We start from the raw sequence: 17,182 nt of genomic DNA, 5'->3' as shown, positions 1-17,182 counted from the left end.
AGCTAACTGCTAATCAAAAACCATGGTGCTCAGAAGGCAGCACACGACATATTTAAAGTGCTACAAGAAAGATCTGTCAACCAGGAATTTCATATCTGCAAAACTATCCTTTCAAGAATGAAGGAGACCCAACGGCTAAAACTGCACTCTCAACACAGGCAGCCTGGGTTTGATCCTTAGTCAGGAAACTAGATTTTACAGGCTACAGCTAAGAGTTCACATACTGCAACTACGAGTTTGCACACCGCACCTAAGAACCCGACACAGCCAAATAAGTAAATATTTTTTTAAAAAGAGAGAGAAATTAAGACACTCCCAGATAAACAAAAGCGAAGGGTGTTTGCTACTAGTAGGCTTCCTCTATAAATGATAAAGGTGTCCTTCAGGCTGAGATAAAAGAACACTTGATAGTAATTCAAAGCATATGAACGAATAGGCTACCAGTAAAAGTAATGGCATAGGTAAATGTAAGAGCCGATATTATTACACTTTTGGTTTACAACTCCGTTTTCCTGAATGATTTAAAAGGCAAATGAATAAAACAATAAGTCTATGTTATTGGGCACACAATGTATTAAGACAGGGGTCCCCAACCTCCAGGCTGCAGACCAGTACCTCCTGTTAGTTCAGAAGTGGCACTGGATTAGAAATAAAGTGTACAATAAATGTAATGCACTTGAATCATCCTGAAACCACCCCTCCAGCCCTGCTCTGTGGAAAAACTGTCTTCCATGAAAAAGGTCCCTGGTGCCAAAAAGGTTGGGGACTGCTGTATTAAGATGTAATCAGTGGCAACAACAATATGAAGAGGGAGGGATGAAGATACATAGGAGTAGAGTTTTCACATATTACCGATCAGTCAGTCCGTTCAGCTGCTCAGTCGTGTCCGACTCTTTGCAAACCCATGGACTGCAGCACGCCAAGCCTCCCTGTCCATCACCAACTCCCGGAGTTTGCTCAAACTCATGTCCATCGAGTTGGTGATGCCATCCAATCAACTTATTCTCTGTCGTCCCCTTCTCCTGTCTTCAATCTTTTCCAGCATCAAGGTCTTTTCCAATGAGTCAGTTCTTCACATCAGGTGGCCCAAGTACTGGTGCTTCAGCATCAGTCCTTCCAGTGAATATTCAGGACAGATTTCCTTTAGGATTGACTGGTTTGCAGTCCAAGTCCCTTGGAGTCCAAGGGACTCTTAAGAGTCTTCTCCAATACCCCAGTTCAAAAGAATCAATTCTTCGGCGCTCAGCTTTCTTTATGGTCCAACTCTCACATCTATACATGACTACTGGAAAAACCATAGCTTTAACTAGACAGACCTTTGTCGGCAAAGTAATATCTCTGTTTTTTAATATACTACTGATAATAGCTTGTTATAAGTTTTAAGATGTTAATTGTAAACCTCAAGATAACTACTAATAACTAAAAATATACATAAAAAGGAAAGAAGGGAATCTAAACAATATATAAAACAAAAATCTCAATTAAAAGGCAATAAGGGGGGGTTCAAGATGGTGGAGTAGAAGGAGTGCACTCATCTCCTCCTGCGAGAGCACCAAAATCACAACTAGCTGTTGAACAACCATTGACAGGAGGACGCTGGGGCCCACTAAAAAAGATACTCCACGTCCAAAGAGAAAGAAGCGAAACCATAGGAGGGGCACAATTACAATAACATCTAATCCCATACCTGCTGGGTGGGTGATCCACAAACTGGAGAACAATAATACCAAAGAAGTTCTTCCACTGTTGTGAAGGTTCTAAACCCCACTGTCAGGCTTCCCAGCCTGGGGACTCGACAAAGGGACTGGGGATCCCCAGGGAATCTGACCTTGACGGGCAGCAGGATTTGATGACAAGACTTCCACAGGACTGGGGGAAACAGACTCCAGTCTTGGAGGGCACAAACAAAACCTTGCGTACACCAAGCCTCAGAGGAAAGGAGCAGTGACTCCACAGGAAACTGATCTGAAACGATCTGCTAGTGTTGGAGGGTCTCCAGGGGAGGTGTGGGTCAGCAGGGGCTCACCACAGGGATGGGGGGACGGCAGCAGCTGTCTGGGAAGGTCTTCTTTGGCGTAAACTCTTTTGGAAGTTTGCCATTACCCTAACCATACAGCCCAGAGCCCAGAGGGCTGGGTCGCCTTAGGCCCAAAAACTACCAGGGAGAGAGCACAACCCCACCCATCAGCAGATAACTGGATTAAAGCTTTACTGAGCAAGGTCCTGCCCACTGGAGGGAGACCCAGTTTTTCCCACCACCAGTCCCTCCAATCAGGAAGCTTACACAAACCTCTTACCCTGCTGCATCAGAGGACAGACAGAAGAAGCAAGAACCACAATCCCACAACTAGAACAAAACCACTTTACAGAAAGTTAATCAGTATGAAAAAGCAGAAAGTTATGTCCCAGATGTAGGGACAAGACAAAATCCCAGAAAAACAAGTAAAAGAAGTGGAGATAGGCAACCTTCCAGAAAAAGAATGCAGAACAATGACAGTGAATATGATTTAGGATCTCGGAAAAAGAAAGGAGGCAAAGGTTGAGAAGATGCAAGAAATGTTTACCAAAAACCTAAAAGGCAATAAGGGGAACAAAAAACACATAAGATACACAGAAAATAGCTAGAAATAAACAGTAGAAATAAATCCATCTTTATCAGTAATTTTTTTCAAATGAAGTAGATTAAGCTCTCCAGTTAAAAGGCAAGAGACTTGGAGAATAGGTTAAAAAACACGGTCTATACCCTGTTTATAAGAGACTCACTTCAGTTACAGAGGCACAAAGATGTTCAAAGTAAAATAATGGAAAAGGTGACTAACGCAAAGAGAAACCGAAAGAGAGGGGGGTGACTACATTATTAACACTATCAGACAAAATAGATTTTAAGTCAAAAAGGTTACAAGAAGATGGATATTATACACTGATAAAAGTTTCACTTTCAAGAATGTATGACAAAAACATATACGCACCTAACAAAAGAAATCTATATGAAGCAGAAATGAACAGAACTCAAGAGAGAAACATACAGATGTACACTAACAGGGGGAGACTTCAACGCATCTAGAAAAATAGGACAAAAGCTCTATAAGGAAACAGAGGACTTCAACATTATAAGTCAATTATATTGAGAAGACACACAGAACACAAACAGAAAGGAATGAAGTTAATATATGCTCCAACATGGATGAACACTGAAAACATTACACTAAAACATACTAAACGTTAGGGTAAGCCAGAAACAAAGTACAAATGTTGTATAATTCTACTTTTGTGAAGTATCTAGAAGAGACAAATACAGAGAAAGTAGATTAGAGGTTGTCACGGGTTTGGGTGAATAAGGAATGGGGGGTTATTGCTTAATGGATAGAGTTTCTATTTGGGGTGATGAAAATATTTTGGAACTAGAAAGTGGTGCTGACTGTATAATACTAGAATATAAGTCACGTCAGGCACAATACTGGAATATAAGTAACCTGAAAATGGTTAAAGTAGCAAATTGAATAACATGTATTTTTTACCACATACTAAAAAACAATTGGAAAAAGGTCATGTAACTTTATTTTTTAACTCTGTCGAGATGGTAATAATCTTTGTAATTTAATAAGTATTTGACCTCTACCCTTAAATTTGAATGATTCTGGCACTTCTACATATTCTCCTATCTTGTAACATGCAAAGTCTAAATCTCTCCTACAGGTTTCCCTGTTATATAAGCAATACTGGACTTTCCAGGTAGCGCAGTGGTAAAGAACCCACCTACTAATGAAGGATACGCCAAAGACATGGGTTTGATCCTCAGGTAAGGAAGATCCTTTGGAGTACAAGACAGCAACCTGCTCCAGGATTCTTGCTAGAAAATTTCACGGACAGAGGAGCCTCGCAGGCTACAGTCCATGGGGTCGCAAAGAGTTGGACATGACAGCACAGAAGCAAATAATATTTACAAACTCACAGGCAACTGAGGTCTATATAATAGTAGTTGCCATTTCAATTGTTAAGAGTTTCACAGAAGTAATTAACTCACCACAAAAGAACATTTTCAAGTGCCCCACAACATAAAACACTATGTGCAAAGTACGAGGGGGATTTCTAAGACGATGAAGGAATGTCACTGTCCAGAGTTTATGATCTGGTAGGGGGATTAAAAAAAACATGCAAAAAACCCCATGCATATAATCCTGTTACTCAATGCAAAGCCTGATATAAGCACCGTAAGAGGATTACAAATCATGAGGAATTCAGAGGAGGGAACCTGGTGTATTCTAAAGTTATATATCGTCACTATACATTTTGCTGGTCACCAGGCTAAAAGGAAGACTTGCAAGCAGCATATAATTCTTTCCATCTACTACATCCAAACCAAAAAATATAAGAAACAAAAAGATTAGCCTGAAAAGCAGGGATCAGAGTTGTCTTTATGCAACAAATTTTAATTAAGGATCTAGTGGAGATGGGGCCAGGCTAAAGGGAGACCCTGCCCTGGCAACTCCCCTTGCTACACCAGGCAATTCTGGCAGCAGTAATCCTGACAGAGGACCAGCAGGTACCTGTTCATCAGGAAGGCCCACAGTTAAAGAGGGCAGACCACAGGAAAGGTCCTGCATTCTGGCAACATTCAGAGATGGCTGCACTGGGTACCAAAGGTTGCACACTGCCTCAGCAGAAAATTTTTAAAGACTTGATATGAAAGGGTGGGGCTCATTAGTAGCCCCAGGAAGGAAGCAAAGACATAGCCCATCCTTTGTCAGCTAGACCAAAGAAACACAAGTTGGCCCCTGGTAAAACAATTTCACCAACACAGAACAAATTGCATGGAGCTCAAGTTTGCCTAACAATGTCTCAACCTAGTTTTTTGGGTTTTTTTAACTCGTTATAACACTGATGTCAATATCATCAACCCATCCTCCAGCAAAAGAGCTAACAGTTGACTATAACAGCATTCAGGTATAAAGTGATCTATCCAAAATGATCTATCCAAAAGGGGGGAAACTTTCAGACCTGAACAAAATGTTTCCCAACACTGTTTTATTCTGTAAATAGATTCTACAATAACCAAAAAGAAGAAAATAGTAAAGTGTAAACAAAGAGTACAGTTTAGAATACCTTTTTAAACTGATGTTTTCCACAAGCATGAAAATGTGATTTCTGTGAATGAAAATTTAGGGAAGATAAAACAGTAGAATGATGCAAAAAGAACAAGATATAAGGTAACTAAAAGAGAGCAGAAATTTAAATAGGCGGTAAGGAGTAGAAAAATGGAATCAATATGTGGAAGCACTCTGAGGAATGTTTATGCAGGAGGAGGATAAAAATAGGATAACAGCAAGGTAGAAGATAACAGAACAGGAGAACAGAGAATATAGTTCCAACATATGGCTAGTTAAAAGTTCTTGAAAGAAAGAACAAAATGAATGGAGCAGAAGGAATAATCAAAGTATCTAATAGAAGAAAACTTCCGAGTGTAAAACCTTGAGTATTTAGGAGAATCTTGCCTCAACAGTGGGAACAAATTAGCTTCAGACAAAATGCAATTCTGGTTCCATTAAATAAAGTTTAAAAACAAGCCTCAAAAGGATCAAAATATTTCCTAGTAACTTAAATGTGTTTCAGAACAAAGCTTAAGGATATTTATACAACACAAAAAATCCAGAACCCACTAAGGTAAAATTTGTGTATGGCATCCAATTAAAAAAAAAAAATCACCTGGCATGCAAAGAAGGAAACTATAATTCATAATAAGGAGAGAGAGAAAAAAAATTGATCAACAGAAACAGACCCAGAAATGACAGACTTCTACAACTGGTAGAAAATTCTACATTTCGTATGTTCACAAAAATTAAGCATGGTAGGTACACAGGAAAACTAACAAACACACAGGAACTCCAAAATTGAACTATAAATTAAAAGACAAACAAACACTGGCTGGGTATAACAACAGAATTAACAATGCAGAAGAAAAGCTTAGCGACTGAGCAATAACAACAAATAATGTAAAACCAGCAATGTCAAATTCAGAAAATTAGGAATAAGAAATGAAACAAAATATAATCACACGACAGAAACTTTTTAAAACAGAAGACAATTTTCCCCTAATAAATTTCAATGTCACATTGATTAAAAAAAAAAAAAACTTCATAGAAGAATAGACACACCTAAAGAGATAAGTAACTGTGGAGAAATGACAAAGCATATTCAAATGACTGCCCAAAGCTCACCAGGCCCAGTATATTTTATGGGAAAATTCTTTAAAACGAATTCCTATGTTATATAAACTGTTTCAGAGGAGGAAGAAAGGGGAAAGGGAACAAAGATATAAGAAAACTTGGTATTTTTTATAAAACCACAGTATCAAAAATGGACAAAGAAAAAACATAACTCTCTCACTTATTAACACAGAAAAGAAAAATTATAAACCAGACAGCATTTTGCTTTAATTTCTTGTAGGCTGAGTGTATTATGAGTGTGACACACTGAAGAAACTGAGTTACTGGTACCATCACACTGAGGGCAAGAACTTATTTTATGGTAAAATTACCACCAGAAGACCCTCTTAGAAGCTTTCTTCCATTCAAGACCACCTCTGGCGGCATGGGCATCACTGCCTGTGCTTCCTTCTACAAGTGACAGGGGTAGTGAGAGATAAATCTGAAAAGAATGACCGGCACTACCCTGCTAAAGGCTGAGTCTGAGCTTTAAATGGGGCACTGGGGGCAGCACTGAAAACTTTTGTGTGACATGCTGTGAAAAATGTTCAGAAAGGATAATTTACAGATGGACTTAAAGCAGGAGCAAGCCTAAAGTAAAGGCCAATTCTAAGATTTCAGTAAATATGGTCTAGGTTTGAGGCAATGAAAGTAACAATGAATATGGAAAACAGAATCAATGGGACCTACTGAATCAGTAGGCAGGAAGATACAAGAGTGGGCCAAAGTACACATAATACTATCAAGAAAACATAACTTACAACATGGGAGAAAACATACTCAAATCAGGTAACTTACAAGCAACTTGTATACAGAATACATACGGTGGTGGTAGTGGTATGGTATCTGACTCTTCGCAATCCCATGGACTGTAGCCCACCAGGCTTCTCTGTCCACAAAAATTTCCAGGCAAGAATACTGGAGTGGGTTGCCACTTCATACTCCAGAATACATAAAGAACTCTTAAAATTCAATAATAAAAAGACTACCCACTGAAAAATGGGTCAAGGATTTGAACAGACATTTCCCCAAGTAGGACACACAAAAGAAGTCCAGTATCATTATTCATTAGGGAAATGCAAATTGAAACTATAATGAGCTATCACTTCTCACCCACTTGGATGGCTGTGATAAGACAGACACTAACAAGTGTTAGACAGGATATGGAAGGATTAGGACCCTTATACACTGCAGTACAGCTGTCTGCTGTCACCCTGTTTGTTTAACCTATATGCTGAGTCCATCATGAGAAATGCCCCACTGGACGAGTTACAAGCCAGAATCAAGATAGGCGGGAGAGACATCAACAACCTCAGATATGTGGATGACACCACTCTAATGGCAGAAAGCAAAGAGGAACTAAAGAGCCTCTTGATGAGGGTGAAGGAGGAGAGTGAAAGAGCTAAGACTAAATATTAAAAAAACTAAGACCATGGCACTCAGCCCCATTCAGTTCAGTTCAGTAGCTCAGTCGTGTCCGACTCTTTGCGACACCATGAATCGCAGCACACCAGGCCTCCCTGTCCATCACCATCTCCTGGAGCCCCATTACTGCATGGCAAATAGAAGGGGAAAAAGTGAAAGGAGTGACAGATTTCCTCTTCTTGGGCTCCAAGATCACTGCAGACGGTGACTGCAGCCATGAAATCAGAAGATGACTGCTTCTTGGCAGGAAAGCGATGACAAACCTAGGCAGTGCATTGCAAAGCAGAGACATTACTCTGTCAACAAAGGTCTGTATAGTCAAGGCTATGGTCTTCCCAGTGGTCAGATATGGTTGTAAGAGCTGGACCATAAAGGCAGACACCAAAGAATTGATGCCTTCGAACTGTGGTGCTGGAGAAAACTCCTGAAAGTCCCTTGGAAAGCAAGGAGATCAAACGAGTCAATCTAAAGGGAGATCAACTTTGAATATTCATTGGAAGGACTGATGCTGAAGCTGAAGCTCCAGTATTTTGGTCATCTGATGCAAACAGATGACTCATTGGAAAAGTCCCTAATACTGGGAAAGATTGAGGGCAGAAGTAAAAGAGGGTGTCAGAGGATGAGATGGCTGGATGGCATTACCAGTGCAATGAACACAAACTTGAGCCAACTCTGGGAGATGGTGCGGGACAGGGAGGACTGATGTGCTGCAGTCCACGGGGTCGCCGAGTCAGACACAACTGGGCGGCTGAACAGCAACATTGATAGTGGGAATGTAAAATGGTGCATCCAATTTAGAAAACAGTTCCGTAGCTCCTCAAAAAGTTAAACAGGGTTATCATATAACTCAACAATTCTACTCTTTGGTATCTACCCAAAACGAAAACAAGATGTCCACAGAAAACATACATGAATGTCTCTAACAGCATTATTCATAATGGCCAAAAATTGGAAATAACCCAAATGTCCTCAACTGATGACTGAATAGAACATGGTATAACTATACAATGGAATATTATTCCATTTTATTACATACTACATGCATCATAACATCCTTTTGGCAATAAAAATGAAGTATTGATATATATCAGAAGTCCAAACCTTGAAACATCATGCCAAGTAAAAGAAGTCAGATACAAAAGGCTAAATCTTGTATGACCCCACTGACATGAAATGTCCAGAATAGCAAATTTCAGAGGCAAAAATAAGTCAGCAGTTGCAAGAAACTACAGGGCAAGGAAATAAGGAGTGACTGCTAATTGGTTTGTTTAAAAGGGGAGACAAAAATTCTAAAATTAAATTGTGGTGGTGGTGTTGAGTCACTAAGTTATATCTGACTCTTTGAGACCCCATGGACTACAGCAAGCCAGGCTTCCCTGTCCTTCACTATCTCCCTGAGTTTGCTCAAACTCATGTCCATTCAGTCGGTGACACCATCCAACCATCTCATCCTTTGTTGCCCTCTTCTCCTACTGCCCTCAATCTTTGATGGGTATTTGACTCATTGAATATACTAAAAAAACTCTAAACTGCATATGAATTATGTCATGATAAAGCAGTTTTTAAAAACAGAGTAATGCAAGATAAACTAGTTGGGCTTCCCAGGTGGTGCTAGTGGTAAAGAACCCACCTGCCAATGCAGGAGACATAGAGATATGGGCTCAGTCCCTTTGTTGGGAAGATCCCCTGGAGGAGGGCATGGCAACCCACTTCATTCAGTATTCTTGCCTGGAGAATCCCATGGACAGAGGGGCCTGGTGGGCTACACTTCATACGGTTGAAAAGAGTCGGACACGACTGAAGTGACTTAGCATGCATGCAAGGTAAACTAGTTACCAATCCCACTGGGTAAGCAGGACAATGTCATAATTAGTAGGACAGGTAATCGCATGGACCATTTATTTAATGAATGTATTGTAACAGATCTATGTAAAGCACTTTATATATTCTCATAAATTAATCCTCATAAAAAAATCACTTGATAAGATATTTTTTACTCCTATTGTAAAGAATAAAAAATAGACGAGAGGCTAAACTATGTACCTAAGGTCATACAACCAGTAAGTGATGAAGCTGGAACTTAAATTCAAAACACCGGCTCAGACCCAATAGTCTGAGAGATGAGGCAGTATGAAAGGTAAAGATGAATATTTTCACAAATAACCAAAACAGTCTACAGTGTGCAATGCAATCAGAGCAAATTACTCGCCATCTTCAGACTTAATGAAGTACTAGCAATTTTATGTCACCTTGTATACATTTTTTTTTTAATCCAATAGTAGCAGTTCTAAAACAAACACACCAATCCTAGCTAACTCCCTCCATTGTTCCCTAAAATAATCTGGCTTTTCTTTTTTTTTTTAATTTTTTTGACCATATCCCGTGGCATGTGAGGTTTGACCAGGGATCAAACCTGAAGCCTCTGCAGTGGAGGCTCACAGTCTTAACCGCTAGACCACTAGGGAAGTTCTAATCTGGCTTTTTAAGAGCAGAGGACAAAGGGTAAATATGAACTAGATGACCTACAAGACCCTTTCCAACTCTGATGAGTTTAATTGTAGCCTACATCTATTATTTAGCTGAGGAATTGTATGTCAAGCTTTATATACTGTTTAAACACCAATTCCATATCCTAAAAACACACAAGACAACAGTATAATAGGGAAGGTGACCCACCAGTGACTCTTCTTGAAGCCCTCCAGAGATTTCTTAATCAGAGTGCATGGTAATTTGCATGCTTACTGTAGAGAGCACATTTAAACACAGTAAATGTTACTTTAGTAAATCTCTAGTCTGGCACAAATGTACAAAAATACCAACACCCCATGCCTACTCAAATACTTTAGCCAAATGCTTTACAGTTCACTAAGCAGACTATGTAAACTCAGGGGTGGCAATAGCCTTTATACCATCACACTCATGAGTTAAACTGAAGCTCAGAAAGGTTAAAAGATCTGTCCCAGGTCACATATCTCAGAAGTGGTATGTTAGGATTCAAATAGAAATGTAATTCCAAATCTAATATTTTTCTAAGTGAAAAAAAAATGTCACTTAGAGAAGTTTCTTGGAAGTTAAATTCTCGAACAAAGAATGGCAATGATTGGCCTTAAAATGCGCAGTATCTACTCCTCAGAAGTAAAAGAACCTTCTGGTCTAATGTAAATACAATTACATTATTATTTCAGTAAAAAATTACTGAAAAAGAAACCATTTTAGTAAATAATTTTAAAAACTGTATTTTTAGCAAGTTTATAGCTTACCTAAAGAAAAGATGCATTCCTGGGCTAAAATTCTTTATGCCATGACCATCAAAAGACAGTAAGAATAAATGACAAAGAGGAACCCATTTCTTAGTTTTGTTTCAAACTAAAATCACAGTGCTTTCTGAAAAGAAAAATCACATTAAAAATGTGAGAGATGCTGGTGCCATTCACTGTGTACCAGTGTCTTGCTAATAAAATTGTATCTGTGGGTGGGTGGCAAAGAAAAGTAATCATGACTGATATTTTCTGTTATATCAGCTTTTCTACCTTCTGAGCTACTGCCTTTGCATTTTTTAAATAAAGTTTTAATTTTTGAATAAGTTTAGATTTATAGAAAAGTTACAAAAAGTGTTGAGTTCCTCCACGACTGTCACTCAGCTTTCTTTAAATGTTAACATCTTGTATCACCATGGTTCAGTGCAGTTCACTCAGTCATGTCCGACTCTTTGCAACCCCATGGTCTGCAGCACGCCAGGCCTCCCTCTCCATCACCAACTCCCGTAGTCTACCCAAACCCATGTCCATTGACTCGGTGATGACATCCAACCATCTCATCCTCTTTCATCTCCTTCTCCTCCCGCCTTCAACCTTTCCCAGCATCAGGGTCTCTTCAAATGAGTCAGCTTTGCACATCAGGTGGCCAAAGTATTGGAGTTTCAGCTCAGCATCAGTCCTTCCAATGAATCTTCAGGACTGATTTCCTTTAGGATGGACTGGTTTGATCTCCTTGCAGTCCAATGGACTCAAGAATCTTCTCCAACACCACAGTTCAAAAGCATCAATTCTTCAGCACTCAGCTTTATAATCCAAATCTCACATCCATACATAACTACTGGAAAAACCATAGCTTTGACTAGACAGACTTTTGTTGGCAAAGTAGTATCTCTACTTTTTAATAAGCCATCTAGGTTGGTCATAACTTTTCTTCCAAGGAGCAAGTGTCTTTTAATTTCAGGGCTGCAGTCACCATCTGCAGTGATTTTAGAGCCCCCCAAAATAAAGTCTGTCACTGTTTCTACTGTTTCCCATCTGTTTGCCATGAAGTGACGGGACCAGATGCCATGATCTTAATTTTCTGAATGCTGAGCTTTAAGTCAACTTTTTCACTCTCCTCTTTCATCAACAGACTTTCATCAAGAGGCTCTTTAGTTCTTCTTCACTTTCTGCCGTAAGGGTGTCATCTGTACATCTGAGGTGATTAATATTTCTTCCAGCAATCTTGATTCCAGCTTGTGCTTCCTCCAGCCCAGTATTTCATATGATGTACTCTGCATATAAGTTAAATAAGCAGGGTGACAATATACAGCCCTGACATACTCCTTTCCCGATTTGGAACCAGTCTGTTGTTCCATGTCCACTTCTAACTGTTGCTTCTTGACCTGCATACAGATTTCTCAGGAGGCAGCTCAGGTGATTTGGTATTCCCATCTCTTGAAGAATTTTCCAGTTTGCTGTGATCCACACAGTCAAAGGATTTGGCATAGTCAATAAAGCAGAAGTAGATGTTTTTCTGGAACTCTCACTAGATACCTCTCTCAAAATACCTATGTAATTTTGCAGAATTAAACTACTCTGTGCAAAAGTATTTTTTGTTCTCTAGACCATTATCAATCAAATATACCTATATTTTCTAACTGGAACACACTGCTCATCCGCGCCCCCGCAACCCCCTGCAACCTGATGGCTCAGTAGGTAAAGAATCTGCCTGCAATGCAGGAGACCCAGGTTCAGTCCTCCAGTCAGGAAGATCCCCGGAGAAGGAAATGGCAACCCATTCCAGTATTCTTGCCTAAAAAATCCCACCGACAGAGGAGCCTGGCAGACTCCAGTCCAAAGGGTTATAGTCAGACACAACTGAGCAACTGAGCACACACAGCCAGAGCACTTGGTAAAACCTATTCTAGGATTTTTAAAAAACAAGCTACCTACTTTATGAAGTTTGATTCCTGCCACAGCTGAATGTTTTACTTGAAACTTCAGGGCAAATGATCCAGTGTGGAAAATTCTTTGCGATTCAAAAGAGAAGTTATTGTTCTAACCACTAACTCTCCACTTATCAGTCATCCTGCTATTGCTGTTGTTGTTGTTCAGTCGTTCAGCTCAGTTGTGTCTCTTTTCGAACCCATGGCCTGCAGCACACCAGGATTCCTGGTCCTTCACCATCTCCTGGAGTTTGCTCAAACTCATGTCCATTGAGTTGATGATGCCATCCACCATCTCATCCTGCCATTAACATTACAATCAAGCCAAGGACATGTTTTTTAACTGCACTCTCATATTCATTAGAATTAAGGATAAGAAGCTGAACCAAGAAAGCAGAAGGAAGAAATAGCACTTGCTGTTTTGTATGTTCTACAACATACACAACAAAAGTTTTTTTTCCCCTCAATATGTTACAAATGAGACAAAAATCTCTTTGTATTTTAACTGCAAACATAAAAAGGTAAAACGGAAAAGTTCCTGAAACTAATATAGAGCTATAGTCAATTGATTGTAAGAGGCACATTTTCAAATTTCTGAAATCAGGATGTGATGGCCAGGTGGAAGTTGTAACAGTTGTCTCTGCTTAAACAGTACTAGAGCTTTCCTGAGAGCCTCACCAATGCTTCTGAGGACACACAGGACAAACTGTGGAAAAGCACAGGTGTAACTCTGAACTGAAAAGTATTCAGAAGAGTAGGAATAGTAAGGAGGTTAATGAACATTTTAATCAGTTTGTTTCACTTTTCTTCTTTTTACAAATGTACTAGAATATAACTTTAAAATATCTAAATAAGTTTAAACATGTAAAAAAGCATATGTAACAGCTTAATTGGGCTTCCCAGGTGGTGTAGTTGGTAAAGAATCTGCCTGCCAAAGCAGAAGACTCAGGAATCGGAGGTTTGATCCCTGGGTGGGGAAGATCCCCTGGAGGAGGAAAAGGCTACCTACTCCAGTATTCTTGTCTGGGAAATCCCAAGGACTGAGGAGCCTGGCAGGTTACAGTCCATGGGGTCAGTGAGACACTACTGAAGTGACTTAGCATGCACAAAGCAGAAGTTTAATTGCCAAAGCTTTCTCTTCCTTTGGTGGTACATAAAATAACCAATGATATCAAGGGATTCAATACGGCAGTAATTTGGCTGCTACATCTTATAAGAAAGCTTGATAAACTAGCTTACAAACTGACAGCTTAGATAAGAAAACATAAAACAAAGGCCTCTCCCACCAGAAAACACATAACACATAATTTTTCATTATTATAATAAAAGGACTATTTTTCTTCAAGTGAAAAGTAAAACCATCCTCTAGTTTCCTGCTTATGCAGCAGATTTCTGCACTGAACCCAATGAATACAGAGGGAGAGTCAGGGTGCTAAAAGTAGAAATTTTTAACTACATTCTTTTAACCAAACTCCTTTTCTAAGGACCTTGGCTGTGGAGAGCAGGCATCAAGAAACGTCAGTTCAACTAAATGTTTCTAAAAGCTACAGAATGGAATTTTTAAAATCACGTTTTCAAAGAGCTTGTTAGTTTCAGGAATCTACATTCAACAACTTTCTTTTTGGTACTGTGGTAAAATATACTTAACATAAAATTTACCATTGTAACCATTTAAAGTTTACAATTAGTGGCATTAAGTACATTTATGCAGTTGCGCAACCACCACCATTATCTGTTTGAAGAATTTTTTCATCATCCCAAACTAAAACCCTGTATCCATTAAATAATAATTTTCCATCCTCTCCTCCCCCTTGATGTTGAGCAGGGCCCTGTGGGGCTCCAGGACACTGAGGTCTTTTTGTCCTCCATTTCTCATACGCAAGACTCCAGCCTCCACAACGTTCTCTTAGTTCCAAAGGGCAGAAAAGTTGCTAATCAAGGGAGGAGCAGCCAAGAAATCACCTGAGGTAAGATTAAAGGGACCAGAGAGGCTCATCAAGATTAGGAGAATGAACCCAAGACCCTGTGTTCGTGCTCAGTGACCCTGCAGAATAGAGCCCACTAGGCTCCTCTGTCCATTGGATTTTCCAGGCAAGAATACTTGAGAAGCTTGCTATTTATACCCCAGGGGAATCTTCCCAACCTGGGGACTGAACCCAAGTCTCTTGAGTCTCCTGCACTGGCAGGTGGATTCTTTACCACTGTGTCACCTGGGAAGCCCACCTAAGACCCTGCACATGCATCTTGTCAGCAATCCCACCCTTTTGAAACTTTGCAGAAGAATGCAAGACTGTGACTGCCTTAATCCTATCACACATTCCAGTCTGACTATATAACCTCTCTCTATTCACCTGGGAGTGGGGCACAGCTCGAGGCGCTAGCCTACTCTGTTCCCCGTTTGCCTGGCAAAGCAGTAAAGCCACTCTTTCCTTCTCTTCCATGACTCTCTGTATTTCTGCTGGGCACTGGTGCGCAGAGAGCCAAGATTTTGCCAACACCCTCAGCCCCTGGCAAAGCTATACTCCACTTTCTGTCTCCATGAATCTGCCTATTCTAGATACCTCATATAAGTGGACTCATTCAATATTTGTTCTTTTGGGTCCAGCTTACTTCTCCACTGAATACTTTTGTAGAGCAAAGAATGAACGCCAAGCGACTAGGTTTCTCACAATTTAACTGTACATAGTGACACGATTTTCAAACTAAGCATACAGCTCTCCCAGAAATCCTGCTACTGCCCCACGAGCCCCAACGGGCAGAGGATCTCTGACAGACCCTTCCTCAGCCTGTACACAGGCCTGGTTAAGCAGTGGTAACTCAGAGAGCAGGCTCCTTAGAACCCTGGAAGCCACGTGAATGGAGCAAAGGGAAGTCGAGTCGGCAGTTCTGAAAAACCATGGGTAAGAAAAAGCAAGGATTCATCAAGCTACTTTGGCCTGCAGATGGCCTTCTGTCCTCCAGGAGCGCCTACACCCTGACCGTTTGGGCGACACCTGTCAGAGCTGAGGTCAGACTGCAGTCTAGTCGCTGATCATGTCACCAGTGTAGGAAGCTTCACAGGGTCATGAGTCACCTGCCATGGCTCAGAGGTCCGGGCAGGCCGCCCCGCCCAGAGAAACCCAGTGAGGAGAGGCAGAAACAAGAGAGAAAGACATACGACTGGCAGAGAAGCACAGAATGAGTAAAGAGCTGGACCGACAGGAAGGCCGTGAATCAGAGTAGACTAAGGGAAACACAGGGTCAAGGGACACAGAAGGTGGAAACAGAAATGAAGACAGGATCCAGATACTAGGAGATGGGTTCGAGAGAAACACAAAGCTGACCGAGGCCGAGTTAATAGGCATAAAGGGCAGGTGATGACAGGTGACACAGACAGCAAGAGACGTGAAACGCAGAGGTAAACAGAGACCATATCAGCCAAGTCCCAAGCGCAGTTTTTCTCCTGGCTTTGACTCAACCAAGAGGTCGCCAAGCCGCGCCCACTCCGCGCCCCCGAAAGGCCGGAGGGGCGGTCTGACGGGGGGAAGAAGGGGTGGCGGGATCTCTAAGCGCTCTGGCCCGCCGAGGTCCGTCACCGGAGGGTGACCTTGGACGAGAGGCCGCCTCGGGGGCCTCGGTGTCGCTGCACGAGCTCCGGGCTGGCCAGAGACAGCAGGAGTCGGACCCGGGGCGCCGGGACTCCAACGGTCCCGCGCGCGGCTTCAGCATCCCGGTCGGCGCAATGGGCCTGGCGGTGTCAGCGGTGAGCGCGCCGGAACCTGCAGAGAACCCTTCAAACCTCTCCGGTTTCCATTCCTGCCCCCTTGCTACGCGTTGTCCTGACTCTGCCATACCTGCCAAGGGCTCGGCGCTCACATAGCCCGCCGGTGGGATACTTTCCGCCGCCGCCGGCGCCGGGCCCGCTCAAGCCGTAGCTGCCGCGACCGCCTCAGCCTGCGCCTCCCGCCTCCGGAAACGCTTACCGGTCCCGCCCCCTAAAACTGCCAGTGTTTCCGGGGGTGCGTCTGAGAGAAAGCCATGTGCGCTTGCGGGACTCGCATTCGGGGCGGGGCGTCAGGAGCGTGCTCCGAGAGAACCCGCGGCTGCGCAGTACAGCCCGGAGCAGGTCAGTCTCCTGTAGGTACTCTAGGGCCAACGCTGACGTTTGCGGAGAGGAGTGCTAAATAAACACTTTGACCTATCTCAGCTTGTCTGATAGAGATTATGTCAAATCCTTTACTGGCTCCACAGCGCCTTTAGCTTGTAGCAGATGTTCAGTAAGAGTTTAGTGAAGGGACCAATGCCCTCTCAAGCATTGTGCCGGGTTCCCCTAGGAAAAGCCTCACGCCAATTGAATGACTCATAACTGGTCCAGACTATTCGTGATAAA

General features: G+C 41.7%; 1 protein-coding gene across 4 annotated transcripts in view; it reads right to left on the bottom strand.

Moving 5' to 3' along the window:
- ZBTB43 (zinc finger and BTB domain containing 43) overlaps positions 1 to 16,953 on the bottom strand; it is a 28,971-nt gene extending 12,018 nt beyond the window's left edge. For 2 of the 4 annotated variants that reach the window (XM_061433535.1, XM_061433534.1), the window contains exon 1: positions 853 to 16,638. The gene's annotated coding sequence lies outside the window, so the exon portion shown is untranslated. The other 2 variants (XM_061433533.1, XM_061433532.1) reach the window with 2 other exon arrangements.
- Positions 16,954 to 17,182: the final 229 nt, after the last annotated feature.

The sequence above is a fragment of the Bos javanicus genome, chromosome 11 (genome assembly GCF_032452875.1).
Source record: "Bos javanicus breed banteng chromosome 11, ARS-OSU_banteng_1.0, whole genome shotgun sequence".
Lineage (NCBI taxonomy): Eukaryota > Metazoa > Chordata > Mammalia > Artiodactyla > Bovidae > Bos > Bos javanicus.
The sequence above is the reverse complement of the archived record's forward strand: the minus strand, read 5'-3'. Positions and strand labels throughout refer to the sequence as shown.